Source organism: Tenrec ecaudatus, chromosome 3 (assembly GCF_050624435.1).
Source record: "Tenrec ecaudatus isolate mTenEca1 chromosome 3, mTenEca1.hap1, whole genome shotgun sequence".
NCBI lineage: Eukaryota > Metazoa > Chordata > Mammalia > Afrosoricida > Tenrecidae > Tenrec > Tenrec ecaudatus.
Window position 1 is genome coordinate 158,003,725 of NC_134532.1, and position 19,376 is coordinate 158,023,100.

Consider the following 19,376-nt stretch of genomic DNA (forward strand, 5'->3'; position numbering starts at 1 on the left):
AAATTAAGAACGCTGCGCAGGTACAACATGAACATTGCGGTTCCAGTGGAATGTTCCAACTCGGAGCCGTCAGGTGACTGAGGTCTCCTCTCGCTCCACAGTTTCCCTACGAGTCAGAATTGATCTGATGGCAGTGGATGGTAGTTCTCCAAGTGTACAATACATAGATATAAGACTTCAAATGGACACAGTTTTGCAAACGTTAGTTTTGTGAAATCTACACACTTCTTTTTTGAACCTCTCTCCCAAATACACTATTCAAAGGTATTAGTCATGTCAAAATGCAAGAATGATCCAGGTTTGCCTTCAAGGCCATAGTCATTTATATTTTAGATGGCAATCATGCTGTGTAAAATGCTAGTATCTGTAGGAAAATGTTTCACTGACTGAGATATTTGGCTTATTCTGACAATTCTATACTTAATGTTTATTGCAAGTTAGCATTGGACTGAACATTGGAAAGGATAACTTTTCCTATTATCAAAGTAGCTTTTAATGATTAGAATAGAGAAGAATATCTTTCAACTGCAATGCCATTTGGAATAAATAGATTTATAGGCTTATGGGGAAAATGCTCTTTCCTCTTCCTCTTTGTATTATTTTGCTCACAATGCATCAAGTTTTTAATAAATATGTTCACACAGAAACTATTTCAAAAGATATACTTCAGGAAAAATAGAACTAAGCTTGAAGAAATAAATGCAAAATAAACTTACTAGTGAGACAGGGGAAATCATTGCTAGTAGGCAGAGTAGTTCAAAATTATTTTAGTGTAAATATTTCTAAATGATACCACAAAATTATATTTTATTGCATTAGTCTACTCAGTAAACAAGTATAATCAAATCATGTCATTCTGTATAAAAGAAAGTAAAAGACATGAATTTAGAAGGTGTTACACTAATATCATTTATATCTACAGTAATTATATTTCTTCATAGCAGAGAAAATGGAGATGAAATACAGATGAGAATCTTGACATTTCCATAATATTTCTGTCTTACAACAAAGTAAGTAAAGTGTAATTATCCATATATACAGAACAAAGAAACCATAATTCGGGGGGGAAGGGAATAATGTCTGTACATGTGTAAATTCCATGGTTAATAAAAATTCAGCATACGAGTTAAAAATTCTATGATGATCCAAAAACTAATAGGGAAAGTCAAACCTGGGGAGAAAATGAATCTGCCTAATATCACAGATATGATATTAGCAATGAGTGAAAACTACACCACAGGCTGCCAGTAGAAGGGACAGGTCTGTCTTGGAAGAATAAGAGCAAGATAGGTGGTTTGAAGTAAGGATAGTGAGAATTTTGTCCTATGTCCTTTGGATATACTATCAGGTGGAACAAGTCCCTTGGATGGAGAAGGGCATCATTTAAGGTGAACTGATAGGGATGTATCTGTAAGAGCTGAAGTGATTGTTTTGGGGTGGGGGTAAGCTTTAATTGCTGACAAAGAGGAAGAGTTTCAGTAAGCTCCATTGACACCGTGGTTGCAACAATGAGTTCCAGTATAGTAGGATGCGGTGGACTGATCAGCAGCTGGTTCTGTTGTACTCTGAGTTGGACCAGACGCAACAGAACCCCAAACCACAATATGACACCATCATGCCTTAGTGCTGTGGATAGGATTATGCATTCAGCTTCTGAGGTTTTGTTCTGTTATTGTACTTTGTAGATAAATTTGGATTTGTACTCAAATATGATATCAACAAGTAACCTCAATTAAAAAGAACTGATTGTTCATAGAGTTAACATGTTAAATGCTTTGTTTTATTTATATTTATTTAGTTCACATTTTTGTAGATTAATTTAGAAAAATTACTTGACCGTTTTTGAAATTCAGGTAGAACATTATCTTACTGAAAATCTCATGATAAGAAATAGCAAACAGCTTAATTTGAAAAGGCCCATTTTCTACATAATCTTCTGCCCATGTATTCATTTATGGTACTCATAAAGCAAAAGATAAGTATGCCTTTTATAAACTATTTAATTTATGATGTTGCATTTTAACTACTGTATACATTCATCTGCTATGAGGCAGAGTTAGCAAAGCATCAGATTGTAGTGGGTGTATAGATTTGTTCAGAAGGACATGCCAATTAAAAAGTAAAAAGCATGCTCCCACATAGTACTTTCTAGGAAATGTATCATTGACAATTATAATGGAAATATGAATTCTAAGTTGACTATGATCTCATAACTGGTTTTCAATAGGGGAAATATTTTGATATTTTTTGTTATTTTTGTTGCTGTTGTTTTGGATGATAACACCTTATCTTTCAATAATCACTTCTCTTTTGTGGTTAGATGCTTTCTTTTCATTTAAGACAAAGGAATAGGGATTTATCAAGAGATCTGAAGCGATTGTATAGATATACTTTGATCTTTCCTGGGATTGACAAAATCTTGCTCATTTGAATGCCGTAAAGGTAGAGTTCAAAATATAAATAAATAGAAAGGAAAGAAAGAATTGCTGTTTTGAGATAACAACAATTAGAGCAAATGATAATTTGACTGATGGATCACTCCATTTCTGTGATGGGATTGTTAGCAGGAATCAGACTTGGAGAAAGAAAGCTCCCAAGTTCCTGCTGTGTGATTGTAAAGGGGAATGATGACCCTCTACTCCATATGCAGGAGGGTCTTCCTTCTTCCGGTGAATCCCAAGCACTTTCAAAAGACCACATCAGGACATTTCTAAAATAAGAGGAAGTTATCCAAATTTAATCTTTCATTTCCTAGATTGGAAGAGAACGTGATGTGAGTGGATTCATGCTTCTCTCTATACCACATGTTAGCTTTAGTGTTATATGACAATCAGAAAGCTATTTAATTACTTGCTCCTGTGAATAGCTTCTCAATTCACCTAATCCTTGTAGTTTTCAATGCTGAAACCTTCTTTATTTATACAGAGTGATGCGCATTATTTATTTATTTAAAATTTTTTTAGAAGGTCCCGTGTGTGTGTGTGTGTGTGTGTGTTTGTGTGTGTGTGTGTTTGTGTGTGTGTGTGTGTGGTCTGTTTTCACTCTCTTGGTTTAAGCATGATTTAATATGTCAACACTGGTTTGCTTAACTGGGCTTGATTGTCTTCCATACTTTACTTGGAGCTAGGCGGTTACCTTACAAGCATGTCCCTGGCCCAGATAAATGAAATGTCACAACAGTGAGGACCTTCTTTCTAGGCAGCAGTAGCTTTCTTTGACAAAGCCAGCTGGTGGGACGGCGGGTAGGGGGAAAACGGAAAGAATTTAAACAGCCGTGATTTAGCAAGTCTTAACTCTTCTGGCTGACACAGGCAGCAAGGAATGTAATATAGGCAGTCCCTGGGTTACCAACATCTGATTTACGGACAGCCTGTGCTTACCCTGTTGTTTGAATTTGCCCTCACTTTGAAAGGATTTAAGCTTCCACTGTTGAAAACAAACTCTAAATCACTTTCATATAACGCACAAGCAGCTTTTAAATCATTAAAACGTCTTTAAACCCTTTCTTGCACCAAATCAAGGTGAAATAGAAACTGCATATCGTTGTTATGACTTACTGACAAATTTGGCTTACAGGCAGTTAAGATCAGATCTTGTATGTAAACCCAGAGCTATCTGTAATACACTTGAACTTGCAGAAGCTTTGCTCTTTGTTAAGGTGAAAATCAAATTAAAGCTAAATTAAGATTTTTTTTTCAGATTTCTTTTCACCATGGACAAGAGAAAAACATCTGTTAGCAGTTTTCCCCAAAATAATACTTGAGGAGAGCATGTTAAATTTATAGTCTGATTTCTTTCCCACATTATTGTCCAGGGCTGAGCTGGTATTGTTCTGAGTACACATTAGAAACGAATCTATAGTTTTGTTTTCCTGCTGTCTTCCACTATAACAGAAGTTCTGACGTCATATTCTGAGTTGGAATCTAAATATTGGAGAGTCACGAGGCTTAGTGTTTGGGAGCAAATAAAATCCTCAATTTATGTGGTTTATCTTTAAATGTTTAAAATAGTTTAAATGTAAAACAACCCTAGAAAAACGCAGACCTTTAGTTTTTGTGTGCGTGTGTGGTTGCTTATTTTTGTTTTAATTACACAGCAGGTGTCTTTCCTCATCAGTGTACATACTTGTTATCACTTTTAATGGCTGTATGGGTATTCTAATATATTGATTATGCATTTATATCCCTCCCTCACATGCTTAGTTTATTTTCTCTGTGTCATTAAGTTGTCTCCATTTCTTGACTTTTATAAGAAATGCACTAGTGAGCATCCTTGCCCATCGGTCTTAGTGTGCTTGCTTTCATTCATTTCTTGAACTAAAGCCATGAGGGGTGTGTGTGGAGGGACTGAGCAAGGTGAGACATGCATGCAGGTCTGGGCAGGGAGGACATGCCTGTCATGAGCTGAAATAACACCCACTTACTGTCATGGTTAGGTTCCAAACTAGGTCATATTTCCCAACCATCTATTCCTCCAGTTTTTCTAAATTTCAAAACATCTACATTAGAAAACTCAATTTAAAGAAGACCAGTATTCTCACAGCAGGACTTATATAGGTAGCATCATGATCATCTGAGAAAAGATTGAGGTGGTCAAGGATTTTGTCTCGCTTGGATCCACCATCAATTCTCATGGAAGCAACAGTCAAGAGATCAAGTGATCTACTTACTGCCTTGGCTAACTGCGGTACCAGACCTCTTTAAAAGGTTGAAAAACAAGGGTGGTACTTTAAGGACGAAGACACACCTGACCTAAGCCATGGCATTTTCAATTGTCTCACAAGCAACAATGGTTGCATTAACACATTGACAGGAAGCTGATTGAGTTTAGGCTAATTCAGACAAAAACATGGACCAAGAGCTCTCATTGCTGATGCATTTTGACTGCAAGTAGAGGCTATCAGAAAGAAATGTACTTGTATTTTATTACTTATTCCATTCAACTGTGTGGATCATAACACAGTGTGGTTAGCTTTGGAAGAGTGGGAATCTCATAATGCTTCATTGTGTCTTGTGGAACTTGTACATGGGTCAAGCTTGGGGCAGTAGTGAGAACAGAACTATGGATTATTCCATTGTTCAAAATCAGCACAACTATGTGATAGGGTTGTATCAGCTCACCATACTTAATCCGTATGCTGAGAAAATCATCAGAGAAGCTGGATTATATGAAGTAAAAAGAGCATAAGAATTGAGTAAAAGATTCATAACAAATTATGCTATGCAAATGGCATAACTTTGCTTCCTGAAAATGAGGATTTGAAGCACTTGCTGTTGAAGATTAGACATTGTGGCCTTCAAAATGGATTATAACTCAGTGTCAAGAAGACCAAAATCATCACAACTGGACCAGTACTTAACATCATGACAAATGGTGAAAAGATTGAAATTTTAAAGGATTTTTTTCTTGCTTTGATACATAATCAATTGTCATGGAAGCACTGGGTTAATCCGCTGCCCAGTATTGAAAAGAACGGGTTTTACTTTGGGAGCTAATGTGTGTTTGACACAAACTGTGGTATTGTCAATGGCCTCATATGCATGTGAAAGTTGGACATTGAATGAGGAAGATCAAAGAAGAATGGAGGCATTGAAATCCCAGTGCTAGAGAATATTTAAAGTATCACGTACGGCCAAAAGGACAAATAAATCTGTCTCAGAAGAATCATGCCCACGGCTCTTTAGCACCAAGGATGGCAGGACTTAGTCTTACACACTTCGGACATGTTGTCAGGAGAGACCGTTTCCTGGAGAAGGACATCAAGCTTGGTAAAGCAGAGGGTCAGTGAAAAGGAGGGTCGTTCAGGAGAGGGCTTGGTGCACTCTCTTCACAGGAACAATTGTGAGGATGGTGCAGGACGGGCAGTGCTTTGTCCTTGTTCACAGGGTCCTTATGACTCAGAACTGATGGGCTGGCACCTAACAACAGCAGCATTACTTTCGATGAGAAAGCTAGGTTATGTGGTGCCATGAAAATTGGCAACCTTCACATCTTAGAGCATTGGGTTGAAGTCTGGCCCCTCTTTTCCTTTGGAGATATAAACAATACCCCCCCCCCCTTGGGTGGGTTAGTACCCTGTGCCCCCGCTACGCATTTCTTTTTTATTATTAGGTTTTTTTCTTTCCCCCACCTCCTCTTTAGTTGGCTTTATGCCTGGTCCCTGGCATACTACGTGGTCCTCACCCCAGAAATGTTTGTTTACAGTAATGTTTTCCCTATGCCCTTTTGCATTTTTTTAAGCTTACCTGAGCGGACTCATGTTGTACTTGTCCTTTTGTGCTTGACTTACTTTGCTTAACATGATTTCTTCCCATTTTTCCCATTCAGCAATGTGCTTCATAAGTTCATCACTGATTTTTAGCGATGCATAGTACTCCATTGTATGTATGTACCACTGCTTTTTAATCCACTCATCAGTTGATGGAAATTGAGAAAGGGGGACGAGGGAGAGAGGGGAAAAATGAGGAGCTGATGCTAGGAGCTCAGGTGAAGAGCAAATGTTTTGAGAATGATGAGGGCAATGAATGTACATATGTGCTTTAGAAAATTGATATATATGAATTGTGATAAGAGTGGTATGAGCCCCTAATAAAATGATTTTTAAAATTGGCAGCCTTGGAAAAAAATGATAGGGTTGCTAGGAGTTGGAATCTCCCCATGGCAATGGGTTGGGTTTGCAGTGTTACCTGTGACGATAAAGTTAGAGGACTGGTTGGCAAGTATGCAGAGATTTATACTGCTCCTGCACTGTAAATGACACATTGGTATCCTCTCTTTCAGCCCGAGGACTTTCCACGGACACTAGCTTTTGAAGCAGATGTGGAAACTCAGAGAGGTTAGCTTTATCAAGTCCCCACAAACGAAAACTGAAAAGTAGAAAATTGGCATTTGAATCCAATTGTGTTTGATTCGATGTGCGTGATTTTCTGTTCCATTATGAGTGATCCATTAAAATGGAATCACGTTTCCTGTAGTTATACAATGACTCAAATCACCTGTTCACTTAATAATTACATGTGTGAGCTGGAAATTGCTGGACAGAACAGGTTAAACGTAATGGAGAAGGCCCAGTGAACTACCAGACTCATCTTTCAAAGAGGCGCTGTCTCCATGTTCAGAGCCCGAAAGCATATTCAGAAGGAATGAAGGGATACGACTATCAAGGAGAGGAATAGAATAAGAAAAGAAACCACGTCTTTGGGACACGAATACGGAAAATTGTGTGAGGGTTCTCAAGCTTATGGATGTGTGTTTGTATATATATATATATGGCTGGCTGGAAGGATGGATGGATGGATGGATGGATGGATGGATGGATGGATGGATGCTGACTGTTGAATTCAGACTGATGATGGCATTGTGGACAAGAGAACAAAATGTTGCCCCGCTCTGTGCTAGTGTCAAGGTCTGAGATATGCTGGCGTCCATCTGTAGTAATTGCAGTGCCGATCCATGTCACTGAGACTGTCCTAAACCTTCACCGGCCCTACTTTACCCAGAAAAATACTTTTCTTTGGCAATATTGCCTATCTAAGACATGTCTAGATTTAAGCAAGTTGGACAGTGTTCTGTTGTAATCCCTAAGGTTTCATTGATTGTTTTTTGGAAGTATATTGCCATACCTTTCTTCTTCTTCTTTTTTTTTTTTTTGCCATACCTTTCTTGTATGTCTTTCTCTGGTGGCTCCATGGACAATTGCCCACCATGGGTGAAAGAGCATACTAGCATTTGAATATTGATGGCATGTTTTTCAGTCTCACAGCAATATGCAGGCCACCACAGTGTGAGAATTTGACAGACAGGAGAGTAGGTCTTCTAGAATTGGGCCACATTAAGTATCAGGAGGCGAAATAGAATATGTCATGTTTTCTATGATGGAAACATCCAAATGTAAAAAGCAAAACAAATATTTTGTATAAAGTCAATATGCATATACATGTTGTGGTTGTGAGAGAACATGTGCCAATAGACCAGGAACTTTCCATTAATATTCAAGTGTTATTATTATTAATTATTATTATTATTCTTTTCAGTGTCCTGTGCACCCTGACTTACTTTTGTTTCACTTATCAGGCTCCTTTAAATAGAACACAAAGACTACTTTTTTTTTTTTAGCTATAGAGTATTAAAATACTGTCTTATTAACTTTATTGTATTTGTTTTAGCTTTCATGTAGAAGTGGGTGATAGAAGCAACAATATACCCACAGAGAGATTGACTATGTAAAATGAGTGAGGAGACCTCATCACGAATTGACTGTGAACAACCTCTGTGTCTCATGGACTCCATCCGACTTTTAGATTTTCATCTGTACAATAAAGAAGCTAGATGATTCCTCACCTCCTGCCAAATCCGAAATTACACAATTTTGAGGTACATGGCTTCTGACTGGAGGGGACTTCTGTGAGAAGCATTTTCATGTCATTTCTGATAATAACAAGTTCAAAGGCTAGGTGTTTTGGTGCCTCAATGGTGATTTGTAGGCTGGAGGTGGGGAGGAAGATGAGCTTTCCCAAAGAGGTTGAAGCAGCTGAGACACTTCTCAATTCAGAGGTTCATTTGCTTCTCCAGCATTGAAAGCAGCAGAATGAGAGAGCTGAGCATGAACAGGAGCTCTCAGAAGTCTCCATGACAACATTAAACTACACAGCCCTGCCAGTTGTTGCAAAAACAGAGAGACTCTGGGTCAGTGTTCACAGCTTGCTGCTCCAGAAAAACTCCATACGTTTGAATTGGTTTGTTTGGTCCATCTATGCCCAGAGACTCAGTCAGGAGTCCAAGTGCTGATACTCAGCTTGGAAGGGAACTTTGAAAATGAACAACTATAGAAGATTCTTGATTTCCAGAAAAAGCATGGTTTTCAGTATTAATTCCAAATGTCATGGGTGGAACCACAAGCCCAACATAGCACCATCTTCCCAGGACCTAGGCAGACCACAGAAACTGTGCTTCAGAAAGGCATTGCACTTCCTTTGGGAAGAAAGCCGCAGCATGGGTGTGCAGTCTTTGGCCATTTCAGATGGAAGGTCAGAGGATGGCTTGGTAAATCTTGCCTCTCAGAAAGGTGAGGTGAGTGATTTGCATATAAACTGTGCTATTGACTACCTCAACAACAACAACAACAACACAAACAACAAAGTTGAAAAGGAACAAAATGCAAGACAGTCAAAAGCAATGTAAGAAAACAAAAATGAACATTTATAAAAATATGAGTACAATTGAAGTATTTGTTATTCTTCTTAACTGATGTAAATTAAACAACCAGCTTGACATCAAAGGGAATTGTCTTTCTGTCTAATGAGTAGAACAAAATTATCATAGGAAAAAACATAGTACTATCCATGCATTATGAATGGGCCCACTGGAGTGCCAGATAGATAGGATAGGAAAGAGTTTAATCTTGAGAATGACTCTATCAGAAATATATTGCTATTTAAATGCTTAATAAAAGAAAAACAAGCTGATGGAGGTTAAATATGCTCTTAAAGGCCTCTCAGTTAGTAAGTAGCTACAAATAGTTTTGTTAGGCTTCAGTATGTATAATGCTCAGAAAAAAATAGTATTCCACATACTCAGAATGCATTCCAAATATTTTTTAATTTAAAAAAGATAAAATTGAATTCTTAGTGTTATCTTTGAAAAATATATAATGAAACACAAAGCATCGAGGTGATGTTAGCATTGATGAGAAGAACATAATATCATATATGTTTGAAAAACATTGCATTCAAAGAGCAATACTTGATGGGAATTATGGGACTATTAAAGTAAGTCTATTTAGATGTTATTACTATCATAGTAGTAATAATAAGATTGAAATAAAGATTATAGAAATTTTACATAAATTGAATTTTTGTGTTTCTTTTAATAGAAAAGTTAAGTTAAACGGGGTAAAATTACATAAAAATACTAGTATGGTACCACTTATCATAAAAATGGTAGTTTTAGTTAACTCATACTAATATGCATGAAATCAAAGGTCATTAGTAATTACAAAGAAAATATTATAGCAACTCATATTCCCCAAAGGGGGTTTCCTATCTCTTTTTTTGACAGGAGTAAAGAAAACAGGTGCCAGGATAGAAGGATGTAGCAAATAAAGGGAAAGAAGCATCTCTTAAGAGAATTGAGTTTGCATTTATATTTTACGTTACTTACTTACATTTCTTCTCTCTTTATTTTTGTTGGAAAAACTACTTTTGACATTCCAAAGATGGCAGCATTCATATTGGTTAGTATATTTAGAAACTGAGGAAAAGAAGATATATATTTTTTTCAGTTTTAGAATTCTAAATGTAATTAGTATAGTAAATGAAGGCTAAATAAAAGTATATGTGAGAGGGTACCCCCCGACACTGGAATTACACTGGGTGAAGATGAGCTTTTATAATACGCATTTTTTTCTGCTAGATGAGCTTTGAGCAGCTCACTCTGACTTAGTGCATGCAGTGGTGTTGCTGGGGAAGATTCTCTCTGGTCACAGTGAATTTTTTCATAAGAGCAATTACGCTCAGACATTGCTTTTTTTTTTTTTTTTGTGGATGGGTGATTTAAGAAAACAGCAGACTGCTGTGAAATTGTGTTTTCTGCTTGGGAAAAATGCCACAGAAAATATTTTGTTGAGCACAGTTTGTAAGGACCGTGCTATGCGAAAAACTCAAGCGTCGGAGTGATTTTCTCATTTCAAAAGAGGTGAAATATGGATTGGATGTCCATCAACTTCCTAAATGGACAAAACTGTCCACTCATAGTACATTTGCAATTTGTTCCATCAGGTCAGACTGTTAGTCAAGTTTTCTATTTAGAGGTTCTGAAAAGATTGTATACAGTGTGTGACCAAAATGGTCTGATTTGTGGCAAACGAGCTCAGGCAGCCATCTCAGTATGCCGGTTTTTGGCAAAAAACAGCATGCATCTCTTGCCCCACGCACTTATTCATCTGAGCTAGCTCCAGTGTGACTTCTTTTTGTTTCCACGAATGAAGAGAGCCATTAAGGGAGAGCAATTTGATGACATAGAAGTGAAGAAAAAAATGAGGGAGGTGCTCTCAGCCATCCAGACAGATGAGTTTAACAAATGTTTACAAGAATTTGATTGTAGATTTGATTAATGTATTAAGTGTAATGGAGAGTACTTTGAAGGTGATAAGATTGTTTTGTAAAATAAATAAATACATAAATTTGAAAAAATCCTTTTTTTGGTATTCCCTTTGTATGTGCATAGCTGTAATAGAAAAATACATATTTTATGCATTGTATAATTTTAAATGTTCCTTAAAGCCTGTACATCTATAATCACGGATGAAAAGAAATAGTTTCCTTTCATCTGTGATTATAGATGCATAATCTATATGAACTATAAAAGAAATAGTTTGTTTTCAGTATATATACTATTTCTATATACTATTCTATGTACACACATATATTTCTATATCATATGTCTATACAATAACATATAATACAAAATATTTCTTACATACACAGAAAACAAACGGTTTTATATATTGTCCTCAGCAGCTCTTCACTGGTCCTGGAGACAGACAATCTGTGCTTTTCTGTGAGCAGTGTGCCTTTGCTGTTCTCCATTGCTGAGTGACTCTCTTCTGCTCTCCCTCTGTAAAACACTGATTACTTTCGTAATTAATATGATGATGAGAACATATTGGTGATTAGAACATATTCTTGTGCCTTTCAGTGGTAGTTGACCTTGAATGGAACTCTAAGGCCCTTCTTCCAGACAAGATTTAGGACAAAGTGTGTGGGTTTTGTGTGTGTGTTTTCCGTTTTCTCCAGTTGCTGTCATTTCAGAGCCGCTTCGCTGTCCTTGTTGGGTTATTTCTACTACATCAGATCTTATTTTCTTCCTTAGTCTTCCTCCATTATACATTTTCTTATTACAAATTTATGATAATCATTTAAATACCTTTACTTTTTGAATGGACCCTAAGGCATTAAGGAAGAGCTGGTTTTGCTACAGTTGCTACTCTTGCCTCTTTGTTGTAGCAGAAGGCACTAGGTTCTCTTACCTGGGGGTGGGAGGGGAGTAGCGATGGGAGGTGTTATTGTTATGCATAAGACCATTGCCCTAGTGATGATTGTGTGTTAAGTCAGCACTTGAATGCTCATGCAATTAATCCATGCCCCCCACCTCTACATACTTGACTTAACTCTTTCTTCACCAAAAAACTATAAGTACTATTTTTATGCTTGGTAGAAAATCCATCACACATAAAATATTTATTTAACCAATGTAAGCATTAATAAATAGTAGACTCAGATTAAAATCTTAGTCCATTTATTCCATAGTCTCTATTCTAAACCAATATTATTAATGGAGACACTGAAAAGTTGGTTTTTAAATATGTTTAAATTTTTCTTCTTAACTTTTCTATTAAGATCACACCAGTTTTCTTTTTTTAAAAGGTTATATTTATAATAATTATATGAATGATAATGATAATATTTATTTGACAGCAATATTTTATAGAGTGCTTCTTGATTATAAAAAGGAATGTTTCTGTGGTTATTTTTTCTCTTAAATGAATATGCTATAAACAGATGATTTCACTAAGAGCAATATTGATAATATAAGCATATCATGTATGATTTCCACTAAGAACTATTATTATAATATATGCTTATTATGTCCTAAAATTAAGTTATTATGAAGTAAGATAGCAGCTATTTTATTTAATGACAATATGGCAATTGATAAGGACATTTATTTTAAAAGTAGTAGACTTTTACTTACTCCCAGATCCTTTTATTTCTTTGCTACTTTTAAATGTGCAATAGTGAAAAGATGACATGCATGGATGATTTATTGTTTGTAATTGATGGGTGATTTTGATCATATTATAACATGTTTTACAGTAGGATAGAAATGGTGTGATGTCAATCAAATATGTAAAAATACTTCTTTTTCATTAAGCGTCACAATATTTTTTTCATAAAAATGATTTTAGTTAATATTATAGTTAAAAAAACTGGTTTGTCAATTTCCTTGGAAGGAATGGTATCTCTCTTCAACAAATTCTGATTGTCCACAATTTAGTCACAAAGGAGAAGTGTTATATTCTCAATACATTGAAAAGGTTTATATTTGAAGATAGTCCAATTACAGGTGTATTTAGGCAATACTTACTTAGCTTTTTTTTTTAATCTTTTGAAAAAACAAAATTTCTGATTATTGACTAGGATTGGATGCAAATATTAGGGATAGTGAGTCTAGTCACCCTAATCGTGTACTGATATTTCAAGCTTAAATATTTTAACATTAATATATATGGTTTATCCATTAATGTATTCCCATCTAGTATATTACATATATTTAATCTACCTTCTCTAGAAATGAAATAAAAAATCATTCTTTTAATTATTTTATGTGAATAAAATAAACAGCAAATAGATTGTATTAATCAAACAAAATCAAATTTCACACATTCTAAAGTGTGTTAACCACAAGCCATAGGGAAAAGTGCTGGGCCACTTTCAAATTAGCCTTATTGTTCTATAATATATTATAGGAGTACAAGGTTAATTAGTACCGTAGGCAATATGCATTATTCATTACTGCAATCAGGCTTTTATTCTGTCGGGTCTTTATCAACTGCAAATTGTTGTTCTTCTCATAACAAAACCTTGATAAACTACTGTCATTTTTAATTTTACTGAGTTATATTGGTGATATATACATTAACTGGGTCCTTTAAATATTCTGAAGATTCATTCTTATGCAGAGAAACAGACAGTGATTCTGTGAAGACAATAATATTGTTACTATAGTTTCCTTTTAAAAAAAATCAATTCATTTTCTCTGTGGGTATCTTATAGAGAAATCTTCAATAAAATCAAGTGTCAATAGTTTCTAATTAAATATTGGATATTCAAATTTTCCCTACATGTGTTTTAGAGGGACTAGATCCTCAATAAATCCTGGGTAGTCCGTTTCCCTTGATAATTATAAGCTTATTAATTAATGTTATCTCTCATTAGATTGATATAAACTCCTTAAGAGCAAAGATCCTGTATTCATTTTCCATTGTTTCATTAAATTCCATTAAAAAATAGTAAAATTTTCTTTTTTTAACTAGATATTTTGACTTATTCTCCTTTAGAAGCTATAACAACAAAAGAAGGGAACCCTGAGACTAGTGACACAAACAAAATAGAAATGTTTGCTGTGTTGTTCAAATCGTGAAATACAAGGATGGGATTCAGCAAGAGTCCTAACTGTACTTTTTCTTAATTCTACAAGGAGCCCTGGAGGCACTGCTGGGGAAGCTTTGGACTGCTATGCACAGGGTTAATGGTTCAAACCCACCAGCACTCCTCATGTGGAATTGAGACTGGCCGCTCCTGTACAGACTTACTGTCTCAGGGGCCTTATGAAGGGTGCTGCGTGTTGGAGTCAACTTGATGGCCTTGTGTTCTTGCTGTGATTTTGTGCTTGGTTTGCACCTGTTCATATTTTAGGAAATATAGGTAAGTTCCCCCTTTCATTTTGTCCAGAGGTCAGCTCATTAAGATCACGCAGGAACAGCACAGCTACGGAGGTTTAGCTGTTGCATCCCTCCCGAAGTATTGTCCAAGTTACTTTTATTGTTTTCTGTCCCTTCATTCATTTGGAAACAAGTTATCAAAAAATTTCACGTTCATCAAAGTGCCTCATTTCTTTTTAATAATTTATCCAACAAAGATGCTGCTTTTTTCCCCATAGGGTATGATTCAGAATATCTTTTTTCGATGCTTTTGTTTTTTGTTCATTTTCCTAAATTGCCAGTCGCATCTAACATTCCAACAATAATATCTCAATCTTTATTTTTTAAAGGGTGATAAATTATTTGGTAAATAAGAAAAAATTGGTTTCATTTAAATGTTACATAGTTCCTTGTCAAATTTTGTTTGAGTTTAAAATATCTAAAATTATCCGTGGTGTCTCTGCCTAAAAATAAAATTGTGCCATCCAATAGATGAGTTGTAAGTTGTTTCCCCTATCAAAATCATCACACGTATTTAAGGAATCATGCAATCAATTTTGATTTCTATCTCCTCTGATCACACTCTTCTGATGGTTTCCTTTTATTTATTTTTATGGTTATCTCAGGTCATGTCTAATCTACCTGAAACACAGGGTGACTGAGGAAAACGGCCAGCCTCATCATCCTGTGTACCAAAGAGGAAGGAAAATACACACGACACAGAAACACAAATAAGCATTTCATCAAATGAAAACATAATTTCTACATTTCAGTTACGTTATTAGTCAAAATGAAAAATTTTCAAATTTTGATTTTAAAAAATGCTGAATAATTGAATATTGACTCATGGATTTAGTATATTAACTGCGTGGTTAGCTTTGTCTTATCTTTTCCATTTAGAAATCTTTCATTGGATTGATGTGAAACAAAAACATTATGTCAACAATTTAACTATTTCCCACCTATATCTTATTTAGAAGAGCCCCAGTTGTATAGGAGTTAAGAGTTGGGCTGCTAACCTCAAGGTCAGCAGTTTGAAACTACCAACGTCTCCACTCCTTTTCTCTTCCATATACAGCCGCAGTCTCAGAAGCCCACGGGGCCAGTTCCACCCTGTCCTCTGCAGCTGCCTTGAGTTGAATCAACTCTATGGAAGGGAGTGTGGAGTTGAGCGGTATTTCTTTGAAAGAGATAAAGTATATAGAAAACTTAAAAAATCCCCTTGCATAGAATTTAGCTTACTGTTGTTAAGAAAAACACATATATGAATATTTTTATGCCTTATATAATTTAAATCCAATGATCCTTAATCCACATACTGTATAAAAACCTGTGGATAAGAATTCTTATTCTCAAAAAGTTTTAAAGAGTTCAGATTGATTAATGAGTACAAAGGGTGTTTTGAGTTTCCATTTCTGCAAGGAAAAGATGACCTTGATGACTCAGTTAATTCGATTAATCTTTTGTAATCTAGTCTGTGAATGAGGGGGAGAATTAATACATTGATTTTTTCACAACTCTGTTGTCTTTATTCTTAAATGTAGTTTCTGGAATGTTTTCATTTTATGTTTTACGTTCCAAGGAAGTCACAAGAAGTAATGTGACTTAATTCTACAACGGAGTGCTAGCAAAATACTCAGTTTCTTTCGGCTTACTCTGACATGGGTTTAGTTTCCCAAAGTGGTTGCTATTACCCCCTGGAGAACACCAGAACGATCCAGAGGGAGAGCAAAATCAAATACCTATATTCTGTCTGGTTTGTGGAAAGATAGACGACACATAGTTTTCATCAAAGGGAGCCACTGTGTAATTTCTGTCTGAGAAGAGTACGGTAGACCAAATACATTTGGAAAGTAGAGTTTCAAGTAATGTCATTCTAATGATTTGATTTGGAGTTAAATGATTTGAATCAGAGAATTTTTATACACTGCTTAACTAAATAGAACCCAGATCAGAATAAAGCTCATTGAATGAATGTGGTTATTATATAAACGTTCAAATATTAATTAGTGATACCTGAGTCATCACTCTCCGTTAAGTTGGGGGTTGGGCAGGAACTTACTTATTTTATAGATAGTTCAAAAACATTTCATTTTTAAAAAAAGTATCATAATAATTTGTAACTATTCATAACTATTCTTCTGAATATTGTGTTTTATATGTTTATACATACTTTAAGAATGTTCAGTTTATGTATAGCAACTATAAGCAGGTGATTTTATTTTTTGATTGGTTATTGCATGACAACTGGTTTTGAATATATATCAATTTATATTGGCAAATATACAGATCTTGCCCTCACTTCATTGCCTACAGCAGGTGCCAAGCCTTTTTTCCCCTTACTTTCTCATTATTTGGCCATTACTATTATAAAAAACACTGACAACATAGAGAATATATATTATTTTCTCCCTATATGATTAAGTTTTATATAGCACGCTCTACATCACTTCAAGCAAATAAATTATTTACCACAGTAAACTACATTTTCTAGTTTCAGATCTAATTGAAGTTCAAATAATGACAGCGCTTGCTTATTTCTAAAATTAAGCTCAGAATTTTTAATAGTAAGCGTCAGCATTTCATATCACTGTGCAATTCTATATAACTAAACCATAATTATAGGTGATAGAAATATCTAAAATTAGTTTAAGCAAACTTTAAAGCTTCTATTTTATAATGTATTTTTGACATTTTCTTTTGTTTGTTGCTTATATTTTAACTATGCATGATACCAAAATGTGTCTCGGTATTTACTGGTGAATCTAAAAGATGTGTTTCCTATGGTTCTTTTCTGATTAAATAACAATACTGCTTTTTTTGAAAATAAATATGTATACCCCAAATAACTAGAGGTCAAGTTGGATCTATATTCAGGAGTGCTTTATGAGAAACTTTATGAGAAGTAAATTAAAGTATAATTTTTATGGAGAGATCAGATATACAGTTATATAGAGAGATATACACTGAGTGTGTATATCTAAATGTGATACATAAATGTGATGAGTTGTAGTTTCTTATTATTGCTTTTCTACCCAAGTCTCTCTAACTCCTATTGAATGACTACATGGTCCTATGCAAAATTCAGCATGTGTAATGCTAATAGAGGACATCAATCAGTTTTCATAACCAATGTCCTGGCTATAAGGCTGAGGTATCTTTGAATCAACCCCTGGGAGAGAAAGCCCAGGACCATTGGAAGAGTTTACTCCAGATCCATCTGAATTGGCAGACCCTAAGAGCAGAGGCACCAGACTATGGCAGAGAAGTTAGGGGGCAAGCAACTGGAGCAGTGCTGGGCCTGTAGGATTATGAGACAGAGCAAAAGGTAGATCCTTGGGGCAGGAAAGTGGAGCCAATGAACCATGTAGCTGAGAGTTGAGGATCAGAGAGAGACATGGTTACTCGGTGAGGACAGATATTGCTGTGGACCAGGGATTGCATCCTTCCTGTTTACTGATCCTGATATGTGGTAACATAGAGACTGTCTGGAGTTCTTTGTAGCCATAACACTCAAATATCAAACCCAACATAGAAGCTGAGTTCTGTGGGGGGAATGTTTGGTGTCAGAGCAGGTAAAGAAGGTCTAAACTCTAGAGCATGGAGGCCTGTCTGTGCCTCCTGCCTCCTGACAGCAGGCAAGGCAGAGGAGGTCAGACATGCCTCTCCATGATGCTTTCCTGCAGGTATAATATATAGGTATATTAATGTATAGAAATAAAATATAGGTGATAAGAAATAATTTTATCATTGAACTCCATTATAATTGACATCTACTCAATTATTGCATGCATATTGTTTGCAGTCAAGATATTCTACTAATTGCTGAGGACACAAAGTGAACAAAAATCTAAAGGCCCATGGATTCATGGAATCTATTTCTGCTCTTAGTTTATAGCCTACAAGTCAAGTATGGCCAAATATAACAGACTTTGGTAAAGGTACTTTAACTTTCATGCTAAGTATTTCCTGTCCACCTGATCTTCACTCTTCAAACTGAGTTAGAGACACTTAGTGTGAACTAATGTTGATATTTGTGAGTCCAGGTAATTATCTATATCACTTTGCATATTTCTTCTAATAAAGCTATACAGTAGTTGTAAATAATTTAGTTTATTTGAAATTAAAGTCGGGGTAATGGTGTACATACAATATTTGCTTAAAACTTTATTATAGGCAATGAACCAATAATTGAATTTAAGTTATAATTGTGTAAATTAACTGAAGTAGAATGGCTTTTGGTGTTTTAATTCCTAAAGAATGCGTCAATAAATTATTAACCTCAATAAGTATTTAGTTTTGTATTTCAAGTTATTTATATTACATATAAATGTAGCAGAATTTTTAATATAAAATGTTGCAGTCATTTCTGATTTATAATTGCTCTTGAAATGTATTGCGTGATACATTTCAACATTATTGATGAATATTACTGACTCTGCTTTAAAGAACTTGGAAGTATTGAGGTCCACTTGTCAAAATAGGTCCTTTTAAAATTGAGATTCTCATTTAGATTTTTTAAGCATATATATTTTTAATGTAAACTTTACTCTTAAGTAAATAGATTAAAATTTTAATAATGACATTTTACACAAAGTTTTGTCTTCCAAAGTTATAATATCAACACACACATGTACACGTTTAAAAAGTCTTCCTTGAAAAATATTTCCGGTTTCTTTTGTTGAAAATTAAATGTGCACTCAAATATCCTATCACTTACAGTGCCGGAGTGTTTAACGTGTGTTTGGGAAAACAGGGTTTCTTTTGCCATTTCTGGAGAGTATAAAATATATCCTTTTCTGTGTGGAAAGAGAATGTCATTCAAACTGACAGACATGGTGTAAGGCAGCAAGGGGCTGAGCATTTGCATCAACTACAAAGTCAAGTCCTCAATTCC

At 35.2% G+C, this 19,376-nt stretch overlaps 1 protein-coding gene and 1 pseudogene across 9 annotated transcripts in view; both read left to right on the plus strand.

Annotated features, from left to right (window-relative positions):
* Positions 1-19,376, plus strand: part of EPHA5 (EPH receptor A5) — a 378,384-nt gene that overhangs the window by 82,386 nt on the left and 276,622 nt on the right. The gene's annotated exons all lie outside the window — the stretch shown is intronic.
* On the plus strand, positions 1,509-8,870 carry LOC142443092 (DNA-directed RNA polymerase II subunit RPB4 pseudogene; annotated as a pseudogene).